Genomic DNA, 19562 nt, shown 5'->3' with positions numbered 1-19562 from the left:
AGAATAAACGTGCAGAGAAACAAAATCTATATATTTCTGTACTGTAAATGCATTTTACAATTAAGTTGTTCAAACACAAAGTTGTAAAAATGAGGGGGAAAAAAGTGTGGCCTTTAAGATCATTGTTTACCTCATCCACGTCTACATACCCTGGAGGAGGCTGTAAGACTTTGTGAAGATTTCGATACAAGTTGATGAGTCAGAGAAGCTCACTTCTGTCCGATGGCAGCGATACTGAGGAGAATTTTTAAGGATTTCCAGGACTTGTGTTGGTAATCGCTGCTGTGTTTTCTTCGAGGTGGATCTAATTTTAGTGACTCAGACGCTACGCAAATAAACTCTGAGGAAAAGTGTTTTTTTTTTTGTTTCTTTTAGGATATTGGAGGCTAACATTAGCTGACATAATGTTAGCTTATAACCAGCTGTGTGCCATAAAGCGATTTCCAGTATTTGCCAGAAAATTATTGCCTTTATTTAAACTGTTGTAAATTACTTTTTGGCTCAATTTGCGACAATATTGGTAATAAATAAGGTGATATGTAGATATACTTCTCAGGTGATCTGTCTATACTGATTTATATGGTTCTCGTCAATCTCATCAGAAGAGGATTATTTTGTCAGCTCTTTTTGTCTGAGGGATGTTGTTGCATTGTGCTTTAGTAGCGAAGCAATAACATCTCTCAGGTGATATGCAGTAGAAGCTGATCAATTGATCACTTTTTTTTTTTTCTTTTTAACTAAATTTTAATTTGTTTTCTAGTCAAATGTGGCTCCTTTATATTAGAACTTTTTTTATTCCTTGCACAGAATAACAAAAAATAAGTAATTTTTGGTTTAGTCACACAAAATCATCATTTGATCCAGAAATAACGATTTTATATATGCCAAAATGAAATTCACCAACCCGTGTCTTCTAATCGCAATATGAACTGAACCGTGGAATTTTGCACCATTACACCCCTGTTGTCTAACCAGTTACTGGATGGCATTACCTTGGCCTCCAGTTGCACTTCGGAGAATCTTGACCATCGATGCACATATTAAACAAATACGGAGGACCGTTTCTTTGCATGTGCGCAATATTTCTTAAATTGGAAACATGTCTCAGCATGATGCTGAAAAACTAATTCATGCATTTATTACTTCTACGCTGGACTATTGTAATTCATTATTATCAGGTGGTTCAAAAAGCTCCCTGAAAAGCCTTCAGCTGATCCAAAATGCTGCAGCTTGAATACTGACAGGGACTAGAAAGAGAGAGCAGATTTCTCCCATATTGGTTTCTCTTCATTGGCTCCCTGTTAAATCCAGAATAGAATTAAAAATCCTTCTTCTCACATACAAGGTCGTGAATAATCAGGCCCTAATAGAGCACTTCGCTCTCAGACTGCTGGCTTACTTGTGGTTCCTAGCATACTTAAGAGTAGAGTGGGAGGCAGAGCCTTCAGCTTTCAGGCCCCTCTTCTGTGGAACCAGCTCCCAGCTTGGATTCATTAAACATTCTCGCTATTAAAATTAGGCTTAAAACTTTCCTTTTTGTTCAAGTTTATACACTGCTCAAAAAAAATAAAGGGAACACTTAACACAATATAACTCCAAGTAAATCAATCTTCTGTGAGAATCAATTTCACATGCTGTTGTGCAAATGGAATAGACAACAGGTGGAAATTATTGGCAATCAGCAAAACACACTCAATAAAGGAGTGGTTCTGCAGGTGGGGACCACAGACCACTTCTCAGTACCTATGCTTTCTGGCTGATGTTTTGGTCACTTTTGAATGTTGGTGGTGCTTTCACACTCATGGTAGCATGAGACGGACTCTACAACCCACACAAATGGCTCAGGTAGTGCAGCTCATCCAGGATGGCACATCAATGCGAGCTGTGGCAAGAAGGTTTGCTGTGTTTGTCAGCATAGTGTCCAGAGGCTGGAGGCACTACCAGGAGACGTGGAGGAGGCCGTAGGAGGGCAACAACCCAGCAGCAGGACCGCTACCTCCGCCTTTGTGCAAGGAGGAACAGGAGGAGCACTGCCAGAGCCCTGCAAAATGACCTCCAGCAGGCTACAAATGTGCATGTGTCTGCACAAACGGTTAGAAACCGACTCCATGAGGATGGTATGAGGGCCCAACGTCCACAGATGGGGGTTGTGCTCACAGCCCAACACCGTGCAGGACGCTTGGCATTTGCCTGAGAACACCAGGATTGGCAAATTCGCCACTGGTGCCCTGTGCGCTTCACAGATGAAAGCAGGTTCACACTGAGCACATGTGACAGTCTGGAAACGCCATGGAGAGCGATCTGCTGCCTGCAACATCCTTCAGCATGACCAGTTTGGCAGTGGGTCAGTAATGGTGTGGGGTGGCATTTCTTTGGAGGGCCGCACAGCCCTTCATGTGCTCGCCAGAGGTAGCATGACTGCCATTAGGTACCGAGATGAGATCCTCAGACCCCTTGTGAGACCATATGCTGGTGCGGTTGGCCCTGGGTTCCTCCTAATGCAGGACAATGCTAGACCTCATGTGGCTGGAGTGTGTCAGCAGTTCCTGCAAGATGAAGGCATTGAAGCTATGGACTGGCCCGCCCGTTCCCCAGACCTGAATCCGATTGAGCACATCTGGGACATCATGTCCCGCTCCATCCACCAACGTCACGTTGCACCACAGACTGTCCCGGAGTTGGCGGATGCTTTGGTCCAGGTCTGGGAGGAGATCCCATCCACCACCTCATCAGGAGCTTGCCCAGGCATTGTAGGGAGGTCATAGAGGCACGTGGAGGCCACACACAATACTGAGCCTCATTTTGACTTGTTTTAAGGACATTACATCAAAGTTGGATCAGCCTGTAGTGTGTTTTTCCACTTTAATTTTGTGTGTGACTCCAAATCCAGGCCTCCATTGGTTAATAAATTTGATTTCTATTGATGATTTTTATATGATTTTGTTGTCAGCACATTCAACTTTGTACAGAACAAAGTATTCAATGAGAATATTTCATTCATTCAGATCTAGTATGTGTTATTTGAGTCTTTATTTTTTTGAGCAGTGTAGTTAGGGGTGGATCAGATGACTCTGAACCCTCCCTTAGTTGCTGTAATCCAGTTAAGTGATGACGTAGAATTCCATTTCTGGGTCCAAACTGTCGCAGTGCTGCAATGCTGTGTCCCTGGTTGTTTTAACCGATCCGACTCTTTAAAAAAAAAAAAAAAAAAAACACACTCAGCTGTCATTTTACGATGAGAAAGAGAAGCGGAAATAGCTGCAGTTGATAAGGTGTGTTACAATCATCTTTAATAGTGAACAGTCATTGGTTATGCCATTGCTGTTTATTTAGGAGCATTTGGACCCAGAAATGACGTCAGACTTAAAGACCGGATAGGCCAAGGTTGCTGGGGGTTTCTGATGATGCACTGTTTCTTGTTAACTCACTTTTTTTTTTCTCACTCTCTGTGTTTATTTAATCATTAGTGGTTATTAATCTCTGGCTCTCTCCCCTCGGCCCAACCAGTTGCAGCAGATGACTGCCCCTCCCTGAGCGTGGTTCTGCTGGATTTTTCTTCCTGTTTTTCCTTCCCACTGTTGCAAAGTGCTTGCTCAAAGGGGTTGTCCTCTTGTACAAATATTTGTGAAATAATAGGTCACTCTTAAGAGCTTAGTGAACTGCAGTATGGTACTGTGATAAGATGCCACCTGTGCAACAAGTCCAGTCATGAACTTTCCTTGCTACTAAATATTGCTTCATATCTATGGGATGAATCAGGCCACTTTGTCCAACATCAGTACCTGTCCTCACAAATGTGCTTCTGGAAAAATTGTCAAAAATTCCCATGAACACACTAAACCTTGTGGAAAGACTTCCCAGAAGAGCTGTTGTAGCTGCAAAGGTTGGGCCGACATCATATTAAACCCTATGGATTAAGAATGGGGTATCACTCAGGTATATATGTGTATCTTCAGGTAAATGAGCGTATGACACTATAGTGTATATAAATAAAATCGAACTGAACTGTATGTTAGCCGCAGCTTGTGGTGATTGAAGGTGACTACTATCAGGAGGCTGCTGCTGAATATTCTTCTAATACTCAAAGATATTTTTACTATTAAAGTATTTGGGGAGGGGGACTCTAAAAATGCAAATACAGCTGTTTCACGTGCTTCTATCAAAAAAATATGAAATTAAAAATGATGTATTAAATATGATGAAACTATGAGCACAGAGGGTTGCTGGGAGTTCTTGATTATATTAGGAGTTCCCTGTTATGGACATGTAATACAAGTCAGAAGAGCAGGTTTCTTTAGTCCTCAGAACACAGGACTGCAATGGAAACCCACTAATATAAACTGCCTTTTAGTTTTCTCAGCCTCTTGGTCTATGTAACTCACTGAGCTACTGACCAAGACTCTCTTTTAAACCCTCAGGAAGACCGTTGTGGCCACAGGTGAATCAAATATATTCACACAGAGCTTATCACAGCCTCCTGGGAAGACCAGGGCACTGAGCATTCTCCTAAATGTAGCCACACTACTGTACACACTGCAGTGTGTTCACATCTTGTGGTTGAACGTTGAGCCTCTTTGAAACAGCTGTACGCAAATAGAAAGTGTGAACAGAAAGACACAAGGTACATATTTACTTCAGAACACTGTGGTTGAGACTTTAGTTGATGGCCAGCTTTTCTAAAGAACACCACTCACTACAGCCGAATATAACCACTGTACTTTTTTTCTCTGTCCATGTCTGTGAGTTTTGGTCATATTTAGATTTTGGATGGCAGCTGCCTGGCCTTTTCTTAGATGTCGAAATTTACTCATCTAATTCTCTCGCACGACTTTAAAAAAAATCTCAAAGGACTCTAAACTGTGTGAAAATGCAGTTAAAAAAAAAAAAGGTGTTCATGCTAGATTGATTCAGGTATGTTCCACACTGCATGATAACCACATAAATAAGACATCTCCAGAAATATTCCAGGCTGGCCCCTTGTCTCCATATCATGAGGGACTGTGATCTAACTTGCAGGCAGCTCGTAATGGAACCTTCCATTTATTATAGAAGAGGCGAGTGGATTAGAGGGGTGGAGAACTCTGTGATCTGGTTTGAAAGGCAACGCAAATGAAAAACAACGGTGAGGAAGAGCATGTCCTCCCCGCCACTGAACAAGCTCCTCGTGTGGGAGCGGTGGTTATGTTGAAATGGTGCCTACGGAGGAAGGTTCTCTCAAACACAAAACGATTCCATGATTTTGGTCAACAGTGACGAGTAATGGCAGCCAAGTAAAGGGAAGAATACTAGTGCATTTAGCATTATTTGTGGCCCTTCAGATAAAATAACCTGGTTCTTTAACGCTCAGTTAAAACAGTTTGACAATCCTTTATACACACAAAGTGCACAAAAAAGCATTGAAGATGCAGAAGATCATATTTTGTTAAACATAATAAACGTCCCTTTCAGACATGCACCCCTTTCTGTTGACCTGTCAACATCTGAATGCACCACATACACAGGTGAATCCAATGAAAAAAACATTTTACACACTGTAAACACTGCAATGGCAATCTTACCAGGCCAGACCTACTAACATTTATCCACAACTTTCTGAATGCAAGCAGTCGCATTAACAGGAAAACAAAAGATTACATCTGTGTGCATGTCTCTCCTGTAGCTTGTGTTATTTGTATTCTGTTCAGTATGGCGGTCCAGTTAAAATGCTAAATTGAAGGTACTCTAAAGCACTATTAAATAAATACTGCCATTCAGAGACCTTTATGATGTGAGATTAGACTCATAAGGAATAGACAAAGCAGGGGTGAAGTGTGTTACCAATGATGTTCTTGGTGACTGTGGTCCCAACTGCCTTCAGATCATTAACAAGCTCCTCCCCATGTAGTTTTTGGCTGATCTACAACCTTTCTCTTGATCTTCCTCACCGCATGAGACAAGATCTTGCATGGACCTCCAGACAGAGGGCGGTTGATATTTCTTCCATTTCCGAATAATTGTAACAATAGTTGTCGGTTTCGCACCAAGCTTCTTGCATGATGGTCTGGTAGCCCATTGCAGCCTTTTGCAGGTCTACAGTCTTACCCATAATGATGGAGAGGTTGAAATGGAAGAAATTGATTGTGTGGACAGGTATGCTTTATACACACAATGAGTTGAGATCATGAGTTTCTCTGATTGATTGATTGTAATATGTGTGCCACATCAGCACACATACTAGAAACTGTTTGTTTTTCTGTAAGTGAGCAAATTTGCAGGGGATCAAATACTTTCCCCCACTGTAGATTCAAGTGGAATTCTAATGAGAGCCCACTAGTCATGTGTGTAAAAGCATGTATATGGCTCTAAGTAAACTTAAATGCAGGCCTCTATAATAAATTTAATGGATAGGCAGTTATGGCCTAGATTATTTGTCTTTCCTACTCTTCTCTCCTTCTCTTTTTCTTCTTTTGTCCTCTTCTAATCTGACCTAGAAACAGAAACTATGCGCAAACCCAGATTGGCCCACATTCATTTTCTCTCTTTTTCTCTCTCTTTCTTTCCTCTCAGGAAGAGAGGAACATCATTCTCTATTCTCCAGGTCAGAGAGGGAACAATTAAGTGTGGAGGGCGCTGGGAGTCGCTGACAGGTGATGAATGGCCGAGCTGGCTGCAACTGACAATATGCAGACAAGCTAGATCATTTGCAAATGGATGCACGGGGATGGGGGGGTGGCAGATGGAAGCGAATAAAGTCAGGGGCAGGAGAAGGAGAGGTGGTGGTGAAGGGGGGGTTAACCCTTCCAGGATCATTTCTCACCAATGAGAGGAGGGAAGCGAACCACCTGCCCAGCAGAGAGGCTCATTTGTTTGAGGTGATGGAGGCTTCCAGACAGCATGTTCCCCTGGGGAATACAGTGCAGGCCAGTTAGCGTCGTAGCATCATCACATCAATGTGTTGACCAACAGCCTTGTACACAACTTATTGTGATGAGTTCAAAGTGCTGGTGCTCACAATGTGTTTTGGGTTTGTTTATCATAACTCAGCCATTTTCAGTGTTCATTTTTACTGATGGAAAAAGGCAGAGTTTGAAGCAATCAACAATTGAAGACTGAAAATTATGTATGTGTAAAATTACAAAAAACATACACTGAATTTGCATGTACAGTGCCCGTCAAAAGTTTGGATATGCTTACGTGAGTGTGTCCATACTTTTGACTGTTACTGTAAAACGTTAAAATAACATAGGAAAACCTATAACTGAATAAAAATATTTTTTACAGAAAATTTTTGTTTTTTTAAATGTCTTTCATGAAACTCAGGGCTGCTTTGCAAAAAAAGTAAATAAACAAAAAGGCTAGAGGTTGAAGGCCTTGTTGAAGAGGTGAGGTTTGAGGAGTTTCTTAAGACTCCACTGATGGGATGTTGCAGAGCTCAGATGGGAGAGAGTTCCAGAGGACTGTCATACTGAAGGCTCTGTTCCCAAAGGTATGGAGTTAGGTATAAGGGACAGAAAGGAGACCCATGGCTGAAGATCATAACATCCAAGACTGTGTGTACGAGTGGAAGTCAGGTAGATACCAAGGGGCCAGGACATCGAGGGACTTGTAAGTGAGAATAAGGATCTTGTAAGTGATGCGTGACTTGACTGGGAGCCGGTAGAAAGAAAAAAAAAAATCCCAGCTTGCCCCTATGGGCGGTCTTTTTGCCCTCCACGCTTGGGTCCTCTACCAGAGGCCTGGGAGCTTGAGGGTCCTGTGCAGTAGTTGTGCAGGGTTGTGCTGTTCTGGACAGAGATCTCAGATGTCGTTCCAGGAAACTGCTGGAGCCACTCCCCCAGTTTGGGGGTCACTGCCCCGAGTGTTCCTATTACCACGGGGGACCACTGTCACCTTCATCTTCCACATCCTTTCCAGCTCCTCTCTGAGCCCTCGGTCACTGATGTCAAGACAAGAAAGCTCCTTACCATACATGCAGGGTTTCATGCCAAATCCAGCACCCTGAGACTGTACGCTAAGCAGAAGGAAGATGGCCGAGGACTAGTGAGTGTCAGAATCACTATCCCAGATGAAACAATGAAGATCCATGAATAAATACATCAGGAAGATGGCCACAAAGGATCATGTGCTTAGTGAGTACCTCAGGCAGCAGAAACCTAAGAATGAAGAGGCGGAAGAACAGGAACCATCATGGAAGGACAGGCCTCTACACGGCACGTAACACTGGCAGATTGAAGAAGTGGCTAATATAGAAAAATCCTACCAATGGCTGGACAAAGTTGGACTGACAGACAGCACAGAGGCACCAATCATGGCAGCACATGAACAAGCTCTGAGTACAAGATTGATAGAGGCTGGGGGCTACCACACATGGCAAGACCCCAGGTGCAGGCTGTGCAGAGATGCCCCTGAGACAATCCAGCACATAACAGCAGGGTGCAAGATGCTAACAGGCAGGGCATACATGGAACGCCATCACCAAGTGGCCGGCATAGTATACAGGAACATCTGTGCCAAGTATGACCTGGAAGTCCCGAGGTCAAAATGGGACACGCCCCCCCCAAGGGTGGATGAGAATGACCAAGCTAAGATCCTGTGGGACTTCCAGATACAGACAAACTTGTGATGGCTAACCAACCGGACATCGTAGTGGTGGACAAACAAAGGTAGTGATAGATGTTGCAATACCAAGGCAACATCAAGAAGTGTGTGTGTGTGTGTGTGTGTGTGTGTGTATATGTGTATATGTGTATATATATATATATATACATATATGTATATATGTGTTTATATATATATATATATATATATATATATATATATATATATATATATATATATATATATATATATATATAAGTTTAGGCCCAAAAACAGCGTTGGAAAGATCAGAGTTTAGTTGTGACATGGAGGATGTTAATTATCATGACTAAAATCAGTTTTTTTCTTGACCCCCTTTTACACCAACCTCCTCTCTATATGGACATTTTTTTATGCAGTGAGCTGATATGATTGTTTTCTCCACCTTTTACACTTTTATTTTGCCAAATGTTCAACATTAGTAACATGTCTATATCGTTTATAAATATTAATAATGTGTTGTATGAAAACAACAAAACAGTTTAGCTTCAGGATAGAAATGATTTCCTCAGAACTTAATAAATGAAAATATTACATTGACTGCAAATGACCTCATATGACACAAATTGCAACTGACTTTAATTTAAAGGAAGTCTTATGCAAAAAAAAAAAAAAAAAAGTAACATTTATACTGAGTTTATTAGCCGGCCACAGAGGTGCCCGGAGTGATTTCTTCTTCTTTCCTCTGCTCTTTCCTATCCCCCTCTCTGGTCTTTGTCCTGGTTATGGTGTGACAGCCTGTCAGGAGATGCCGCTGAGAGGACCGAGAGTCGACAAAATCAGATCAGACCTGATCCCCTCACACGCACACACGGCCAGGCACAGCAGTGCGCTGACCAGTGAGCGGTGAAGAGGCCCAGTATTGGTGTCCCACCTTATCTTCATCAGACCTCCCAGGTCTGACCCAGAATCCTCCAGACCTGCCACTCCGGCTCCCGCTGCCTCCGTGTGTGTGTGTGTGTGTGTGTGTGTGTTTGTGTGTGTGTGTGGGCTTCCTCTGACCACATCAATGATTAATGCGGTTATGGCCCCGGTTGCTCAGGTGGACAGAGAGGGTGTGACATGATGGTTTTTGGCACTGTGGGCTTTTCTGCCCACTAGCCTGACTGTCAAACCAAATCTCTGACGAGGAGAAAAAAAATGGAAGGATGGGGAGAGAGACAGGAGAAAGGAGGAGAAAGTAAAAGGGGTTAAAAAAAAGTAATAAATTCAGGACTAAACAGCAACCAGTTATATTATATTTAATCCAGAGTGGTATATCAAATAAAGCAAAACAAACCCTACAAATAGGTAATAACTAAGTAGGAATGTGGAGATATACACGATAGCTGCTGTAAAAGTGCTGAAGGTTAAGAAATAGAAATTGAAAGCTGAAGAGGACAGAACAGGAGAGGGCAGTGGAGGACAGCAAACCAACCAGAGCTGGAACCCAAACAGAAAGACAGACAAGGAGAGAAAGAATAAAACATCACATTCTGTCAGCATCTGTCTTTTTAGGTGAAGCTTAAACAGAGCACTGTGGGCATTATTGTCTGTTTAGCCATTGTTTTATTCTAATAAAATGTAGAGATGTGTGACAAATTAAAGGAAAAACAGGGGCGTTCCCAGGATTTTGCAGATGGTGCACCACTGAGGGATTGATTCTTTAAAATAATAATCACTGCAAATATATGTTTTGCAATGTTTTTTCATCAAACTCCACTCATATTGAATAAAAAAAAAAATGAGATGATGTTGCAGATATCCAAATATCCAAAATAACAAGTAACTAAAGTATAAATTCAAAATGCATTTTTTTTTTAAATGATGATTTAATTTATTAAGGGGAAAAAATTTATCCAGACTTGTTAAGTCATGAATTGTGTTTGGGATCATTGCCAAACAGATGGTATTACATGGTAGATCAAAATCTGATGGTACATTTCTGCATTCATAATTCCAACACTGGCTGAAATGCAGCCCCAAACCATGACACAGCTTCCACCGTGTTATGTGTAGACACAACACTGGTTCATCACTTGAGTTAGGTGCCTTTTTATGCTTGAATGGTTCATAGGTCAGTGTTGTTAAGTGGTTCAACAAACAAACCTTCCTCTGAAAACTTTAAAAAACTACAGGAAAGTCTGACCTTTTGGAAGCAAAATACAGTATAAAGAAATGAGGAGTGTCTCAAAACTTTTGCATAGTACTGTATGTGTAGTGTGTTTCACATGTACTTTATGTAAAAGAGAGATTACAACATGTCATGGTTGAAAGCCTCTGAAGTCCACATAATCTGGTGTTTCTTTAAGGCATTATTTGGGTAATAAGAAGGGGCACTTTGTCTGCCCCCAAACATGATGTGGATTTTTCAGGTCCACTGTCTTGTGTTTACTTGCTCGGTGATTGTATGTTGGGCTCTAAGTGCTTCTGAATGCTCTCCAGGTAAATACACTGCCTGGCTGTGGAGACATTTGGAGCCTCAAACATTACACTCTTTAGTGCGTGGTGTTTTTAGTGTTTCGGTGATGGGAATGTAAGTGGAAATCTTTCAGCAAGGACTTGCTCCAGAATGAGATCAGTTCAGGTTCTATTTGTTTATTTTAAATTCAAAACTAGCTCCTTGTTAAATCTGGAGGAATCAGATGCTGGACTGGATGGAAACATGCAGGAATCCACTGAGCAACTTTCTGTTGTTGCACTGCAGCAGCTAAAGTGTAGCTAAGGCAGATTCTGGGTGTCAATCAGCTGGTCATATGAAGACTTTACGGAGGTCAAGAGGAATAAATGTCAGAATAGAGCCTGGGAGTCACAATGCATTCTGGGTAGTCTCCACCATGTTGATGTTAATGCAAAACCAAAACATGGCACAATATTTCATTAGAACACTTTGTGTTCTGGTGCCACAGCAGCTGCAGGAACTTTGACTGCGAGTCAGAGTCGTCGACTTCTGCGTGTCCGTGTAACGATGGTACCCGGTCAGGATCACACTGCTGATGTTGTTGCTGCAGCTGCTGTGTTTCAGCCGCCCTGCAGCCCTGGAACAGATGTGTGCCTGAAGTGTAACGGCAGCATCACACTGTCGCTTTTCACAAGCTGCTTGTTAAAAAACAAAAGCTATTGCTGCCATGCAGCTACAGCCAAGATAAGCGCCACATCTAAGGTGTGCAGCATAAGAGCTGGGTGTCAATCAGCTGGTCATCTGGTAGCAACAGCAACAGTTAAATGTGACCTCAGGCTCTTTTTTGCATTCTGATCTTCTATCCATATATCCATGCTTATGCACCACTCACTGCTCTCTGGCCTGCCTTCACCTGGTCCAGAAAGCAGCAATTAGGTTTCTAACAAAAACTAGAGGTGACCACAAATGTGATGTATGAACCTTCCTCAACCCATCAGGTTGGCTGAGTTTTTGGGTCATTTTAATATCTTCTGAAACAGATTTTCTCCTTGTTTCAGTTTATTCTGAGCATGTCCTCATCGCTTTGGGCTGTAGTTCATACCTGTTTGCAGATAGGTATGTGAGAGTGTATGCTTGCATGTATATATCTGTATATGTTTGTTGGAATATGCAAACTTTAATTTGTGGATTTCATCCAAATTGTGAAGCACTCTGTAATGGTGTGTTTTAAAAAGTGATAAATCAAATATTACTATTATTATTTCACTATCCAACCAAATTTAGAAGTAATAATCAAACTTTCTAGATGACCTCATAATACTGTTCAATTTTCCCTTTCTGACCTGATCTCAGTGGTTTTTAGATATCTGGTAAACTCTTCCACATCTTTCTGTTGGCTGGGGAGCGTCTGCATGCCTGAACTGTCCCGTGCTCGCTGTTTGTGAGTTCATGCGTTTGCCTCAAAGCCAGTTCTTATAAACGTAGCAGGTTCTAGAATGAGTCGACCTCTCTCTGGTTCTCCCTCTCTCTCATACAGCACAGTGATGGATCGGCTCAGCTCTGTCTGACACAGGAGTCAGCCACAGTTCAGCCTGATAAGAGCTGAACCTCAGCTTCATTTACATGAACACTAACACAGTTACACTCTCGCTCTCTCTGTTTGTGCGTGTATATGTTTTCCTTTAATATTGATCATTTCAGCTCTTCTTACGACAGCACCGTCTCACATCTTGACTTCATCCTGAGGAAGACTCACTGCTGTGTTTATCTGCACGTTCGCTCACTGACAAACTTCTGTCATTACATCTTAGCTTTCTCAACCTGAACCCCAAACTCTTGCAGTGTGGGTACAAGCACTGAGACTGTGCTGCGTTCCTCCTTTCAGTCTGTCACAGCTCTGAGCTTCCGCATCTTTCCTGTTTCCCCATCATCCACTGACTAAATTAAATATGCTTTGGTGAGTTTACATATTGAGCTAACCTAACAGTGTGACAGCCTGTTGTCATTGTCTTTTGTTAAATCAACCTCTTTGAGCCCTCTCTTTAAAAATGGGAGTAGACCTGTGAGATTTGGCGCTGAATTTTTAACGTATTGTTCCTTTTTTATTCACATGAGGCAAGAGTGTGAGGTTACACAGGGAAAAGTCATGTCAGCACTGGAGAAGGAAAAGGACACAAGAGGTTCTTTAACACAAAAGCAAGGACTTGGCTCACTAGCGCTGGGTTTAGGACGAGTGTCTGAGGATGGAGCTAATTGTGGTGAATACAAAGCTTTGGCAATGCGGGGATCCTCTATCAGATGCCAACGTTTGAGTGTGTGTGTGTTCTTGGTTGTGCATTCACTCATTTGTTTGCTTTGTCTCCCATCTTCCTCCAGAGACTCTTGTGGAAGTAGGCCTGTCAACTGGCTGCCAAGCAAACCTGATTTAGCCATTTTTCTGCAGACAAACAGTCGTGTTTGGTCCAGCAACTGGTGAACGGCGGCTGGATGGCTTCAGTTTCAGGGGTCCTGAAGTGGTCTAGGTGGACAGTGCTCTCCACTGCAGGACTCTGCCACCATTTACCTACCTGTGTGTTGTAAAGGGCAGAACTTTAATGGATTTGAGCTTCCCAAATTGCAGATTTCTGTTACTGCTAACTTGTGCTTCACTGCCACTAACAACCAAAAGCCAAGATCAGGATTAGACTTAAAGCACCGTGTATGACATGCTCACTTTATCCTCTGCACATCTACCTGTAAGAGACGAGAGAACTCACACTTCTTTGTTTTTGACAGTTTCACATATGAATCATTTTAAGGCCTCAGGCTCATAAAAACTGGGCTGCAGTGCAAGAATCTACCTTTTACTGTACCTGTGTGTAAAGGTACATACGGGTACCTTTCTGGCCCATTAAACGGAGCACATAGTTAGTATATTCATGGAGATTATGCCTGTAGAAACAGAAATAGACTTTTACTGTACCCCTGTTTCTGAGAGTGACTGTTTGGCATCCTGTTGCCCCCAAAAGTCCCAAATAGTCCCTGAAAATGCACAATTTACTAAAGATGAGCAGCTGTTTAAGGACATTCTCGTCTTTTTAGAGTAAAATTCGATGCAAAGTAAAACATTTGGATGGCTGGATGAACAAAGTTACACTTCACACACACATCACTGTGTGACACTTTTTCTCAACTGATTTTTTTTAAAGATGTGCTGACTGTGAAACTCTGAGCTGATACTCGTATTTAAAATAAGAGTTTGGCAGATTTTTTTTTCTTCTGTCTCTAAACTCACTGGTTTAACCGTATCTACCAGGTCATCACCTCACCATCTAGGGTTAGAGTTAGGGTTAGGGTTCCACCCCTTTAAATAGATTTTCTGGCCTGTTTGGAACACTAAAGTGCCAAAAAACTATAATGACAAAATGAATGCATGAAACTTAATTTATAAGTTAAAATGATCTAGTTTCTTTTCATTTAGAAAGGGGTTAAAACAAAACCCAACCACAACTCTACCAGTGACCTGGTTGTAGTTAAGAGATTACAGGTTTGTTTTTGTTTTTTTACACAATTTTTAAACATTAACCAAAATGAAACGAATGTGACAGAACAGAAATATCGGCCACATCTCTGAAATTTGGGGATTTAACCTGATGTGTGAGACTGTTGGAGCCTTCATTCATTTGGTGAACATATAGTACACATCACACCAGGCTGCTCTTCTTCTCTTACCGATTTTTTTAATTTTCTTTGTATGTTGTCGGTTTTCTGAAATAATTTTAAGAATTTTTTGCTTCTTTTTGCTTAATAAAAAAAAAAAAAAAAAAAAAAAACAGACCCTTCTTCTAAAACTAGATTTGTAAAAGTTTTCTACTTTGCTTTTATAAATCTACTTAGATTTAAATCTGCTCAGAAGTTTCCTTGCAAAAAAGTCCATTTTTAGTATAGCATTTTGTGTATGTAGCTCCAAGTTTCACTTAATATTTAAAAACTAAGTGGGCTGGCCCGCTCATATAGCCTCTAATTGAAGGCAAAGCTTATTAGAACACTACACGTTGGGATGAGAGCACATCCTTTTTCTTGTTTCCTCTCTTGCTGCCTCATTATATGAGAATGAATAATGACCATCATATACATTAACCACTGCTATAATTGCGGTGGAATTAATGATTCTGAAAATAAACCTCTCTGAAAAGAAAGAGGGAAAGAATAAAAGAGAGGAAAAAGGTCTTGAAGTGTGAGCGCACACGTGTTTGTGTGAAAGTGTATGTGCTGGTAATGAGAGTTCAGCAGTGCTAACTTACTCTAAATAAATCCATCATTAGCATTTTCTCTTTAAACGGAATAATTTCAACTTTGATATCGGTAATTGTGCTTAAGGGCTTCTGCGCTCCTCTGTGAGCCCTCAAACACTCACTCTTCAGCCCATGCAGAGACTATCAGAGCAGAGCTTTATTCACTTAGCACTTCATTCAGAAGCAATAATAACGAGCTTTGCTCAGTGCTGTTTGAATAAACCAATGCAATGCCCGAAGAGGGGGTGAATCCAAGTAGGTACAGCGTAATACATACAACAGCAGACCCACAGAACACATGCCCAGAGTTATCAATCACACTTTCAAACAGCCTCACACACCAAGAAAAGTCTGCTGTAGACTCCTCCTTTGTCTGCACGCACACACAAACACACACACAGCATACATACTGCAACTTTGCATGTAGCAGTGGATAACCAATAGAGGGCGGTGTTGCATTGCTGGTCTGAGCTCAGAGGGTCATCATTTTGAGCTGCGAGGAGCGAGAGCAGAGCTCATCACTTCAGCACCTGCCTTTCTAATCTGCTTTTCATCACCAATAACTGGATGAAAAAAAAAAGAAAAGACAATCACCCCTTTAATGAAGCTGATATTAAGAGCGGATAGCTGCTGTTAAAGAGGACTCCTCAGCTGCTCCTTGATGAACTGGATGTTAGAAATGTGCAGTTAATGTGTCTCTTTAGCTTTGGTCCATCTTAAATAAACAATAAAATACTTTAAAAAATAAAGTTTGAATTTAACCTCTCGTGAAGCACTTATAAATACTGTAGGGTTAGGGTTAGGCTGGACAAGCATGATGTCAGAAACTAGAAGATGTTACCTTTCATATCAAATCTCACTGACTGTAAAGTTCCTGTGAAATAAGATTCCCATTTCAATGTACATTCTTCTTAAATATTCTTAAATTTCCACTGCAGTCATGCCAAATAGCTGAAAACTTTATGAAAAAAAAAACCTAAGCAGGTCACTGGTAACCTGCTGGATGCAAAGAGAGTAAACACACTTATGTTTTGAAATGTTTGTGACTTTGTTTTAAAATTATTAAATATTTTTAGGGTTCATTTTACAGGTGCTAGTCCAGACAGAAAACATGTTCTTAAAGTGGACGGGGAAAATGTCCACACTTACAACTCCACGATGGAAAAATTGGTACTTGCTGGGTGGATCTGGCCCCAGTACAGAAGCTTCTGATTGGCTCAGAACCTGCTCTTGAATAGCTAAAAAAAAAGCCCTCTTTTTCAGTCTCATTGCCTACATTTGTTTCTCTCCACACTCTTCTTTATCTGCCAGCCTGCATCTGAGCACATAAACATCAATATTAGTGGTGAACAGTTGTTGGCAAAGTGATCTTAAAACTCCAAAGGACACCTCCATGTCCCTCTAATTAAAATTTAACCACCCAGCCGAGGCGACGGGCAAAAGGAGGAGGGGTTATTTAGCATTAACATAAAAACAAACAGCCTCATATATATATGCAAATGAAGGAAGGGCAAAAGCAGGATGCCAGGAGCCATTCGCCATAACTCACACTGATGGCCTTTAAGTGAGAAATCGCCTTCGAAAAATGTCCAATAAGAAAGTGGAATGATGCACCTGTCGCCCATCTGACTAATGAGCCAATCAGGTTGCAAGGACAAGGAAGCACATCTAGATAGTGATGTTGGCCTGGAGTGTCACTTCATGCAGAAGGTGCTCGTGATTCCACAACAGTGAGTGCTTCTGATGATGAAAAAATGGCCTAAAACACTGCGTCTCAAAGCTGCAATTAAAACTGATTTATCACTTGTGGTAAAAATGAGCAGGGCTTTTTTTTCAAGTAAGAACCTGAAAACCAAAAGCATCCCTGCAGTGTGTGTGTGTGTGTGTGTGTGTGTGTGTGTGTGTGTACATGTGAGGACTGAATGTGAGTGACAATGAAGACAGCTTCTTCTTCTTTTCCTCTCCTTCATCCACGAGCTGCATAAAGCAGCTTTAATCGCATATCTTCATTAAAAAAAAAAAAAAAGCGCTGGCACTGAGTTGTGCCTTAAAACTGACAATGATTTACATTTCAACATAATGCTCTCTGTCGCCTGTTATTGTGACAAAGTGCTGCCCGTATCCCCCCAAATGAAAGTGGGTGTTCTGTTGTGTGTGTGACAAAGACATTTGGACAAACCTGCCATCTTCTCCTTTTTCTTGTAAATGAGCATGGGAAATCTATTTATGTCCTCCTACAGTATACTGGTGAAATAAGCAGAGGCTTGTTGGGAGACAGCCTGAGCCACAGTCAAGATGAGCCCCGTGAAGATACATATATATTTTTTTTTTAAAAAAAAAAGAGGAAGAGGGACAGAAGAGGGAAGGCACGAACACTCGAGGCAAGAAGTCCAAATGGATTGGGAGAGGCGTTTTCGCCAGATGAGCTGCTGCTCTTACAACACCTGGCCCAGGAACAAACTGCAGGCTTGTCTACATGCAAGGAGGGAGGACTAAAAAGAACCCTGAGGCCTTCACCACAACCATTTGTACTGTGAGGGTTGAGGATAGAGATGGAACAACCGAGCTGACACAGAGACATGCAGACTGGGAGGGGGTGGGGTGGGGGTTCTGGAATGTGATAGCACCTAATCCAGCTCAGATGTGGTGCTGCAGGGATGAAGAGTTGGCAGCTGCAGTTTCTAGTCAAGGCTGAATGACCAAAGCTTCAAACAGCTACTTTAATAATAATAATAATCATATTCAAGTAATCTAAAACTGTGTTAGGTGGAATTTCATCATAAGACTGCAACCTCACCCACTTTTTTTTTCCTCCATGCCATCAAATTTTACTCGTGCCTCTCTTCGGATCCTTCTCCTCTCCCGCTGAGGGTGTACGAAAATCACAGGCTTCTACTGTACGTACCTCTCTGTTTAACAGCGGCTGCTGCTGCAAAGATGCTGCTTTCTGTCGAGCCACTTATCTGTCATCAGCCTGCGAACTGAACAAACACGCACACATGCGCGCGCGCGTGCGCACGCACAGGGGCGGCTGTGGCTGGTGGTTCGAACCCTGGCTGCTCCCGTCTGCTGCTCCTTGGGCAAGATACTGAACGCCGAGTTCATTCATCGGAGTGTGAGTGTTAGATAGAGAGCACTTAGAGAGAGAGAGAAAAAAAACGTGCCTGTGTGAATGAGACGGGTTGTATGAAGCGCTTTGAGCGCTCAAGTAGAAAAGCTCTATATAACAACCAGTCCGTTTACACACAGCCCTCTGTTCATCTGCGAGCCCAACTGTGTTCTGGAAATAATTCAGTTTCTTGATTATAAAATATCAAATTGCTCAACTAATATAACTTAAAATCATCTTAAATTCAAACCTTCAATTTCTCTTTTCCCCCATTTGGCACTGAAGTCACCGCGAGGTCACAAACCTGCCCCATTTTTTTTTTTTTTAAGTCTCGTCTCCTGAATTAAATTCCCTGACGTTCATATCGCTTACATAACTGATTAATGCCGTAATGCCATCAAACAGTTCCGACAGAATGAGGCGTGTATTTACAAACTACGAGCTACCCACGCGGGTTATTATTAACTGATTTGGATGTGAATGAAAAACGAGTGAAACATGTGCGTGTGATCGATACGTTTGTGCAGAAATGTAGGCCACAGAAACGCACTGATCCGACTCCAAGTCGGATAAAAATGAAGTGAAATAAATGTGAAATGGCATTTCAGGCAGTCTACTTATACAAAATCTGAATGTAAAGTCAGAAAATATTTAGGGAGTACTTATGTTTTTACACATTTGCACGTCACTCACCTCGACTCTGAGCGGGTCAGCTACACAGTTACCTGACAGGCCTCTGCCGTGGTAAAAGTCACCCTCACCCGCATACGTAACACAGTTTAAAAAGGTCAAACGGAAATGTGAAATCAGGGCATTATTTAGCAGTCTGAGAGGTGGATCTGATAAATTGAAGTAGCGCAAGATTAAGACATTACAAGCCTGCGTGGACTTTAAATGTGAGGACAAGTTCGTGCAAATAGTCCAGCATCATGTGGACCAGCAGGTACGGAAGCCCCTCGGGTCACACTTTAACAGAAATAAATGCAGCAGTGACGCTTTATCGGCGGAGATTACCTGAGCGACTCTGACCACTGCTGCCGTGCGCCCCACAAACCCGAGTGTGTGCGTGCGTGCGTGCGTGCGTGTGTGTGTGTGTGTGCGTGTGTGTGTGTGTGAAAGCTACCACTAGTCGCCCCCAGTGCTCTTCAGTCTCCACTTTCCCTTCTCACCGCAGACTGAACGT

The sequence above is a fragment of the Archocentrus centrarchus genome, chromosome 22 (genome assembly GCF_007364275.1).
Source record: "Archocentrus centrarchus isolate MPI-CPG fArcCen1 chromosome 22, fArcCen1, whole genome shotgun sequence".
NCBI classification, from domain to species: domain Eukaryota; kingdom Metazoa; phylum Chordata; class Actinopteri; order Cichliformes; family Cichlidae; genus Archocentrus; species Archocentrus centrarchus.
This window is presented reverse-complemented; position numbering follows the sequence as displayed.